This window comes from Cupressus sempervirens, chromosome 8 (genome assembly GCF_028749045.1).
Source record: "Cupressus sempervirens isolate cs-2001-9-10 chromosome 8, ASM2874904v1, whole genome shotgun sequence".
NCBI classification, from domain to species: Eukaryota; Viridiplantae; Streptophyta; class Pinopsida; order Cupressales; family Cupressaceae; genus Cupressus; species Cupressus sempervirens.
Genome location: NC_143125.1, coordinates 593,250,960 through 593,260,211, shown reverse-complemented (window position 1 = coordinate 593,260,211; position 9,252 = coordinate 593,250,960). Strand labels below are relative to the sequence as shown.

The following is a 9,252-nucleotide window of genomic DNA, read 5'->3' as shown; positions in this document are numbered from 1 at the left end:
CATATGCAGTTCTATCATGTTAGCTCCCAGTCCAAACGACATTCAAAAATGTTGAGTAATAATGGAGATATTAATGTTTATTTAGTTAAAATAAACATTATTGGTTTTGAGCCTATATTGTTAAGTTATAATATATAACTTAAGTGAGGGTCATGATATCATAAAAGGGGCCATCGTTTCAATTAATTGTGGGTCCAAGCTTATGGAAAAATTAAAAGGGATTTTCTAAGTTTTAATGTAATAAAATTTTTATGTTATTATTATATCTTTTATCCCACATTGAGTGTGGAGACTCATTCTGGAGTTGAGGAGTCCTTATAAACAAACCTTGTCTTCCTTCAAGAGCAAGTTATGAGAATTGCTTAAAAAATTTGCCTTGTGAAATTTCTTGAAGTTGTGGCAACAAGGGTTTCTACAAGTTTGAGAAGAATTCAGACTGTGGAGAACATAGTATCTTCAGAGTTGATGCAATTTGAGGGTGTGAAATATCACTTGAATTTTTCCTGTGAGTTGACTTCATTCTGGAGTCAATATTGTGTTTTAGTAGGAAAAAAGTGGATGAATCTGTTTACAGGTTGGAAGGGGTTATAACAACAGCTACAGTGCCGTGAACAGTGCGCTATAGTACCGTAAACAGTGACATGCTACAGTGCCGCCGTGAATAGTGCGCTACAGTGCTGTGAACAGTACAGCGCTACAGTGAATTAAAAATTAGAGATTTAATATTGCGGTTTTTGACAGGCACTGCCCAAGGAGGAAGTAGCCAGCAGGGTGGTTGCATATTGGAGACAAAAATCAGGTTTTTTTCAACTATTAATGATGATGTTTTTAATGTATTCTTCCAGCAATAAGTATTGTACATACATTAGGAGCCATCCGAATAAATGAATTTGATTAGCATTATAACCAGATTTGAGTTATAATTTTAGGTAAGATTAGTTTTCAATATTTGTATTTTCTTTTCATCAACTCAAAAACCCAAAAACAGCTTAAAACATTCAAAAACAAACCAAAAACAATCATTACACCCAGGGAAACAAACAGTGATCAGAGTAGAGCCTATTTGGGGTTCTTACATGGGTACCATATCTAATGCAATACCTTCATATACATCCGGGTAGTTGGGACTCTCTTATGCCCTAAGAAGCTACCCCACTATCCTTCTGATAGGCTTGTGCTTTTGGAGATTGCTAGGCAATTAGCCTTGACATATGAAAGAGTCTAAAATTTTCACAGGAAGACATGGGCATGGCTAATCACCACAAGGCCTTACAAGGTGAAGTAGAAATAAGACATTTCCACCTACGAGATATAGTGGGATAGGTATCCTTTAGATTGTTACCCGATAGCCTACCTCTACTTTGATAATATTGGGATGATCTAATAGAGCATAGGGAAGGAGTTCATCCATGATGCAACCATTGAATATCATTGGTTGAATTATATAGATGACTACGAACTTTGAATAAGGAACTATTGTAGGATAATTCTATCACTAGCGGAAAAGGCATTGAATCTACACATATCTCTCATGATATGGAATAGAGATACCCCAGATATCCTAGACCCCATGTATAAGAGAGACAATATATTTTATCATCCTATCATGAATACAGAGGTTGCTAGAGAGGAAAATGATGACATATACAACATGGGGCAAGACATGCCATTGCAGTGACAAAAGAATGGGTGAAGATGCCCTTCCATTTAGATGCAATACTAAATGTTTCCACTCTACAAGCACTTGCTAGGCCAAATAGAGGTAAAGGGACCAGATTTATTATCCCTGTGTATCACAAAAAGTCCCTGGCCTGACCTTGGACTATATATAGGCATGCTAGAGATGTGGCATACATCTAAAAGGATACTAAGGTCAAAGGGAAGAAGAAGAGGAAGTCCATTAAGACTAAAGAAGAACTCGTCAAAAAACCTCAAGTCCAAGTTGAATCCTCCTCATCCATACCTAAATGAAGAAAAATTGAGATTGTGGTTATATGAAAAGGAGGAAATTGGAGAAGAAGAGTACTCCTTCACCTTGAATCCCTGAGACCATTCTAGAGGTTAAGGAAGAAGATCAAGAAGAAGAAGATATTGCGATTCTCCCTCTCAACAAGTGAACACGTTCAACATGAGCAGCTAAAAAGGAAAGAAGAAGAAGTGTCATGCAAACCCCCTCGACCACCCAAAACCAGGCCATCTAGATCAATCATGTCATAGATCAATAAAAAGAGGGATGGACTAAGTCTTCATTAGGGAGGGAATTAGATGGGTTCAACTTGTCTAATTTTGATTGAATGTCTTTTTGGGATGCACTTTGTTGGTAAACATATTCATCTTCACACAAAACTTCTAAAATAGCCCTTATTTTCCCAATAATAAAGACACAAAAAGCTACCAATAGTTGGGTTGCTTTGCCATTGGATTGTGCAAGCACCCTCTGAATTTTGCAAGGTAAAACTCCTCGATTAGATATGCAAGGAATGAGAGTAAGAAATGCTTTTAACCTAAAAGCAAAGGCTACCCTCACTATTCTTGGATAGGGGGCAAATTACTATAAAATGAAACAATTTGCACATACGACAGTGGAAACACAGAATCCCTCCACCTGCATATGCATTCAAGAAAGATAATGACAGACTAATATAAAATTTGCACAATATATGAACCCAACAAGAGAAATCAAATCCACAATTCAATATTGATTCATGGATGAACCAACAAAGAGCAACCTAAAGTATAAAATCTTCGAATAGTTTGTGGAAACTTTCATTCATTCAGAAATCATTTCATTCTTGTCTATCATTGACAATTCAAAACATTTGTAAAAAAATTGAAAAGGAAATCTAAATTAAAAACTAACAGCTTTGATTACAATCGAGAATTGTCTCCCTTATACAAACTATGTTTCCCCCCTTATGCAACATACAATCTGCCAAAACAGTGGTACCCCTCAGGACTCTCCACTGCCAAAAAAAAAAAGAACCTGGACCCTCTCTTTGGTTTGCATATTTAACTTCTTTGTTAATTACCAACAAAAAATTTTAGTTTTCATAACTGATTCTCAAAGCCCAAATGCTTCTTGAAGTCTTTTTTGAATTCCCACATCACATTTGATTATGCAAATTGCTATATTTTAATAGTTTAATATGGTTATATGGCATTTTAGCCAAACTATTAACTAACGCATATATCTATGTTTGACATATAGAAATATTCTCCTTTTGACAACACCTTATATCATTCCAAGTTAGAGTTATTTTTGTGGGTCGGTTGACACTTGAGATCTTTATCTGTCTTGAGCAAATGATTCATTATATGTGCTCCCCTGATTTGGTGACCAACTATCACATTTGACTAGTTTACATATACTTTTGCTTGATTGTGTTTTTTTTGTATGCCCAAGATATAAATATCTGGCAACACTTAGCACCTTCCATTAAGGTGTTTTGCACGAAGACTCCAACCCTGTTCTTATACTATATGAATGGTAAGGCATTGCATGAATGGATCTTCCACCATATGCTCTAATTGCATATGCCCGAGTTCCATTAGCAATTGTGCAATATGCCTCCACACGGCTTAAAAATTGGAGCTCCACAGTGTGTGATCTTTTCCACCAAAGAGAGATGGCACTTTGACCAATATTCAAATCAGATAAGCCAATGATTTGATTATGTCAAATAGTTCACAGCGGTTCTTCATGGTCATGCAATTCACTTTCCTGACTTGTTTACAATCTTTTGACGTGGGCTATCTTGTCTTATGCTATCAAAGCCTTCCAAATTCTACATGATATGATGCAGACGTGGTTATCCTCCCACACAAATGTACAATTGAACAATTTTCAAAAGATCAAAAACATCATGAATTTTTTTGATAATTTCAGCATTTGATCTTCATGATCTGCATAGTTTGTAGTCAAAAACAATAAAAAAAAGAAAAAAAATTAATATATTTTCGTGAATCTAGAAAAAAAATTGATGTTGTTTTGTCTTTAATACTTTTTTGTAGGAGATTAGCCTGTACCATATAATGCTTGGTTCCCACTGCAATCGGTCGGCCTTAACCGGCACACTCGAAGCTTTGACAGCTTCGTTGTCTAGTGTGGGCCCGGTTGTGACTCATCTCAGTCTTCACGTTCACCGTTAATGAAAGCGTTTGCCGAATGTGCACAAATTCAAAATTTAAACTCACTTCTTATTCCCGCCCACTGGCTCACGGGTTAAGTTACCGCCTGCAAAACATAACTTTGTTAGATGTTTCTCTACCTCACTCGCTCTCATATCTATTGTGAAAAGATGTCTTGCAGAGGAGGAAGAATTCCCTGTTGCAGAGAACTGTGATGTTTGCAAAATGTGGAAGGTGACGTGAATTGTTTGACAGAGTGCTTCGTAGAAATATCTTTGCGTTGTAGGATACCTAGGAAGATGATTTGTGGAAAAGCATTTAAAATCCTTCTAGAAATTTTTATTTGCAGGCATCAATCTAGATTCCTCAATTTTTGGCAGCATGTTCAAACTTTGGAATTTCGTCAAATCCAATTGTTGCAACTTCCCTCGTTAGACATATGCAGAACGTGGAGGCAGGGAGATGTGAACTGTTCGACATAATGCTGCCCCCATAACAATATGAGTTCACAGAATTCTCTGGTTGTAGGATATTCCCAGTAAAATATTTGTTTCAAAGGCTTCAGAGATGTTCAAGAAATTCCAATCGGTATATTTAAATGAAGGGTCTACAACCTTTGTCAGGGTCCTCAAGCTTTAGCATGTGTAAATGCAGACGGTACATAGTTTAGTTTAAAGTTGCCATATGAATAAAATGTGCAGCAAATATATTTACATTATAAAAAGGGGAAAAATGTACACGTAGAAGGCTTGCCAATATTGAAAAAATCAGCATAGAGATCCTACAAATCTATGTCAGATTAAATGTAAATCATATGATTATGATACCTAAAATATAGTAGATTTCTTTGATTCATTGATTATTTCTAGAAACATAAACAAAATATGTCAGATAAGAATGTCTTATTAGGCTCAATGAAATATTTTCTTAGAAAGAAAAGGATGTCATCAAGCTAATCATTCAACTCACAGCCAATGAATCCAATGAATCCAATGTACCAATAATGAACTATGGAAGAGTGTCTTAAGGTGTAACAATCTTGCCTCGTGAAAAAATTCTTATTTCCTTGTTTGCAATTTTTTTTAAACTCTCCAATCAATATTTTGTTAAATATTTTGTTAAATATTGGAAATCTAACTCCATTTCCTTGTTTGCAATTTTTTTAAAACTTTCCAATCAATATTTAGTTCAATATTGGAAATCTAATTTCATCCTTGCATTGTGATGTTAACATGGTCACCATACTTTGAAAAGGGCAGCTTATATATGTCTTCATACTCGTACCCTTCCTCAAGAAGCCCAAGCTCGCACGCTTGCTCCTCGAGCACTATGCTCTCCCTTCAAACTTCACCCTGTGCTCTCGGCATGCCATGATACCGACACCATTCGCGTCCATTCTTCATTCACCGGGATCTTCATGGAGTGGAGGCTCGAAACTTGCCGAGACAGCACTTTTACGAATCAGACACTATGTCAAAGAGTTCGTGATCAGTCTCTGCGGTTAATAAAGAGTCTTGCCTTTCCTGGTTGAGCGTTCCACATGTCTTTATTCTTTTATGACAGCGGCTTATATATATGCGTTGCCGAGCATATTTTATGCATGGATTGAACGGAACGTCCATGCTAAGATTCAACTTCGGGTTCGAGTAACCTCGACATATGACAAGTCCATATTGTAGTAAGATATTCACCCGTCTGAATCACACATGAATGTTGTTGTTGAGAAGCAATGTGTATAATCCACGTGCCTTTGCCGTCTCCACGGTGGTGTTCGCATTTTGTCAAAACGGTTGGTGTGTCTTCCATGCACAATTCCACATCAATATTCTCACGAAGTTCACATATAATCAAAACCCGAAACTTGGTGGAAATTACTTCAATTCGTGCCATCACTCCTTGGTTTATCCCTCGGGCTCCAGCTGCATGATGTGCAATTCAGGCATTTCTCTGTTTGAAGAGAACATGGAGTCCCTCTAACCTGATCCCTTGCAAGAACAAGAGACATCATCTTTTTGATTTTTTGGGTTGTCCAATGGCTATTGGAGCTATTGTGATTGCAACATGGAATCAAAATTCTGACAATATTAGGAAGTATCCATGGGTTTTTTTGAATAATCAGATAGCTTTTCAATAAGAATATATGCCATTGTCTATTATCATCGGGCTTATAGAACCGATCCATGTGACATGCACAAGTGTCGCCCACCTTAAAATCTGACTGGGCTGGAACTCATAGGAAACTCTGGAACTATTGCTTTGAATTTCTCACCAGTACATCAGATCTTGGTTATGAAGTCAATGATTGAGGAATTTTTGTATCTAGTGAGATCATTATGATTGCTCACTCTTGTATTTTAATAAATCTGCACCTTCCAGACTTGAAATTTGAACTGAACCCAGTTTGGAACTGACGAATTTGCATCCTTGGGATGATAGAAATTGAGCCTTCAAACTTGGTGCTGAATTATGAACTTTAAGTCTTTGGATCTGTACATCGAAGTTTGAAAACTAGACATTCATTTGCACTTTTGAACTGGTGAAACTGAAATTTGAACTAAGCTTTGAGTCATAAAACTTGAACCGCTGATCCTTAAGGCTGAACTTTGAACTTCTGAATCATTAAAACCGAGCTTCCAAAATGGGTTCTGCATAGTTCTGGAGTCTTTTGCAACTTGGTTCGAAGCAGACCCCTTCAACTTTTGAACCGCTTGTAATTAGTTCAACAGGTACAAAGTGTTTCAAAAACACTTTGTACCATTTGAAACTATTTGCTCGATCTTGCACTTTGGCATGTGTCCTTTGGTTCATTATTATAGCAATTAATCTGAACATTGCCTTCATAAAACAAGACTTCACAAAGCACTTTTCAATATCAATCAAAGGAGAATCAAAGAAAACCAAGAAAAGGCCATTAGGAAGACTAAAATTTCAAGCTCAAAACTGGAGTTCAAAACACCAACACACACACTTGAAGGAATGAGAGATAAGGGACATACCTTGCTAAGAGCCATTGGATGATGATTGGAGTTCAATACCTCCTCTCCCACAGGGTCTAGTTGGCATACCGCCTCCACCTCCTAGAAATCTAAAATCATCATACCCCCGTCCCCCACTGCCCCACGTCTACTAGAGAAGGAAACTATGCAACTTCTCCCTTCAGTGTTAGAATATCAGAGCTAGAATGTTATAGAGGGGGAAAAACATATAGCCCACATAGAGGAAGCTCCATAAGATGGTCTAACAGTTGCAATAGAAGACCAAGCCCCCTTGACAGTACAACCATTTTCCTTTGTTCCTACAACAATAATGGTTACATCTAGTGTGGAATAGCTAAGGACAGATGAGACACTGAGAAGTGTAGATAAGGGGAATGAATTGAAAGTCACGATAGTGTTTTCATCTAGCCAACATATGTCTTCAACGAGTACAACCCCGACATGGTTGACATGGGTGGTAGAGACTCGAAAGAGGAAGTACATACAAATGTCAGAGTCCAGGGTCTCTCAGTTTTGACACAAGTCGTGTGCACCACAATCTCTCTTAGGAGAGTCGTATCGAATGGCCTTTATCTTGAAGAACAAGCAAATTAACATGGTAGTGCACATAGCCATTCCTCCTCTCCATGTTGATCCAATGACTATCCAACCTCAATATTTTCACATACAAAATGGTGAATTGGGGAAGCCTACAAAGGAAATTGTCGAAGCATTGATGACTTTCGGTCTAAATTAGGTGTTCCAAAAATTGGACAGTGGAGAACACCAAACCTCAAGTTAGCAAGTATGTATCCAAACACCAAAACTCCAGAGGCCGGAGTTGGAGAGGAAGAGCTCTAAGTTTTGAGAAGAAAAAATAATGTCTTACATGAGTTTGTAAAAGAGGTGGCAAGTCCCATTGACTTGGATCTCCCAGAGATAGCTCTAATGACCACCCTCAAAAAATGAGCTCTAGCCACGAAAGCTAGTGACTTATTTTAGGATGTGTGCAAGAGATAGTGCCACAATTTTGAGGATAGGGAAGTTGACATCATTGAAGCTAACATGCACTTGTTGTATAACATATAGAAAAAGGAAGAGAGACTTACAATGGTGGTCAACTAGGATTTTGGTTTGATGGTTGAAGTGTTTAGCTAGACAAATGACCGTAATAAGGGGCAAGAGATATCAAATGTGGCTTAATGTATATATAGGGGAAGATCAACGAATGGATTGATAAGATTCAATCCAAGGACAAGGTCAAGTTGGCCTTAAATGAGGACATCCACGATATTCAAGGAGGGACCCAAACCCAAATTTTGGAAGTAGATAAGTATTATAGCATGGCTAGTCTAGATATTTTTTATGATCACTCCAGGATTCATATATGGTCAATGGAAGTAGTAGTGCAAAAATTTAGGGAAACTTTTGAAGCAATGTCCTCTGAGGATGATGTGCGACATATTCAAAGTCCAGGAGATGTTGAAAGAATTGAATTCCAAGACAAGGGATTTTGTTGAAGTAAGGAAAGAGGTCTAGGATTTTCATAGAGAAGTGAGAGGCAAATACCAAGCTCTCAACTTATCAGAGCCTCAGGAGATTTCTACTACCATCAAAAAGTTTAAGGTGGCACATCTAGACATCATTTTGGTGGAAGGTCAAGAAGACCCAGATGTTGGAAACTGGCATTTTGGGATGTAGAAGAATCCTAATAGTTTGACCTTGTGATACCTCAAGGTGTGTAGGAGCATTATTTTCCAGGGTGCATAGGTGTGTTGACTATTTTGATTAGTTGCAATGGCACTAATAGTTAACTACCACTTCAGTGTTTTGAGCGCTTTAGGCACCAAAAATGCATTTTGGCGATAGTTTAATTGGTAGAGACACACAAAGAAGGTTGAGTCTACATTTTAAAAAGTCCCAAAGACTCCCAAATCATCCGAAGTCTTCTTTCTTTTTATCTCTTTCTTATTAGCTAGTTTTGAAGTCATGTAAAGGTCCATGCACCATGTAATTAATAAAATAAAGAGTGATGGTCTACTAAACACCTGGTTAGGAGTCTGCTTGTATACAATTTTCTTAAAATTAGTGGATTTAGCATGCTTTTAGCAAGGGAAAATCCCTAGATCCAAAAATTGCATGAAGAATG

The 9,252-nt window shown here is 37.4% G+C and overlaps 1 long non-coding RNA gene across 1 annotated transcript; it reads left to right on the top strand.

Annotated features, from left to right (window-relative positions):
• The first annotated feature begins 4,272 nt into the window (after window positions 1-4,272).
• Window positions 4,273-4,990, top strand: LOC149543832 (uncharacterized). Its single transcript, XR_016355254.1, has 2 exons — window positions 4,273-4,362; window positions 4,478-4,990. It is a non-coding gene; the product is annotated as an uncharacterized LOC149543832 (long non-coding RNA).
• Window positions 4,991-9,252: the final 4,262 nt, after the last annotated feature.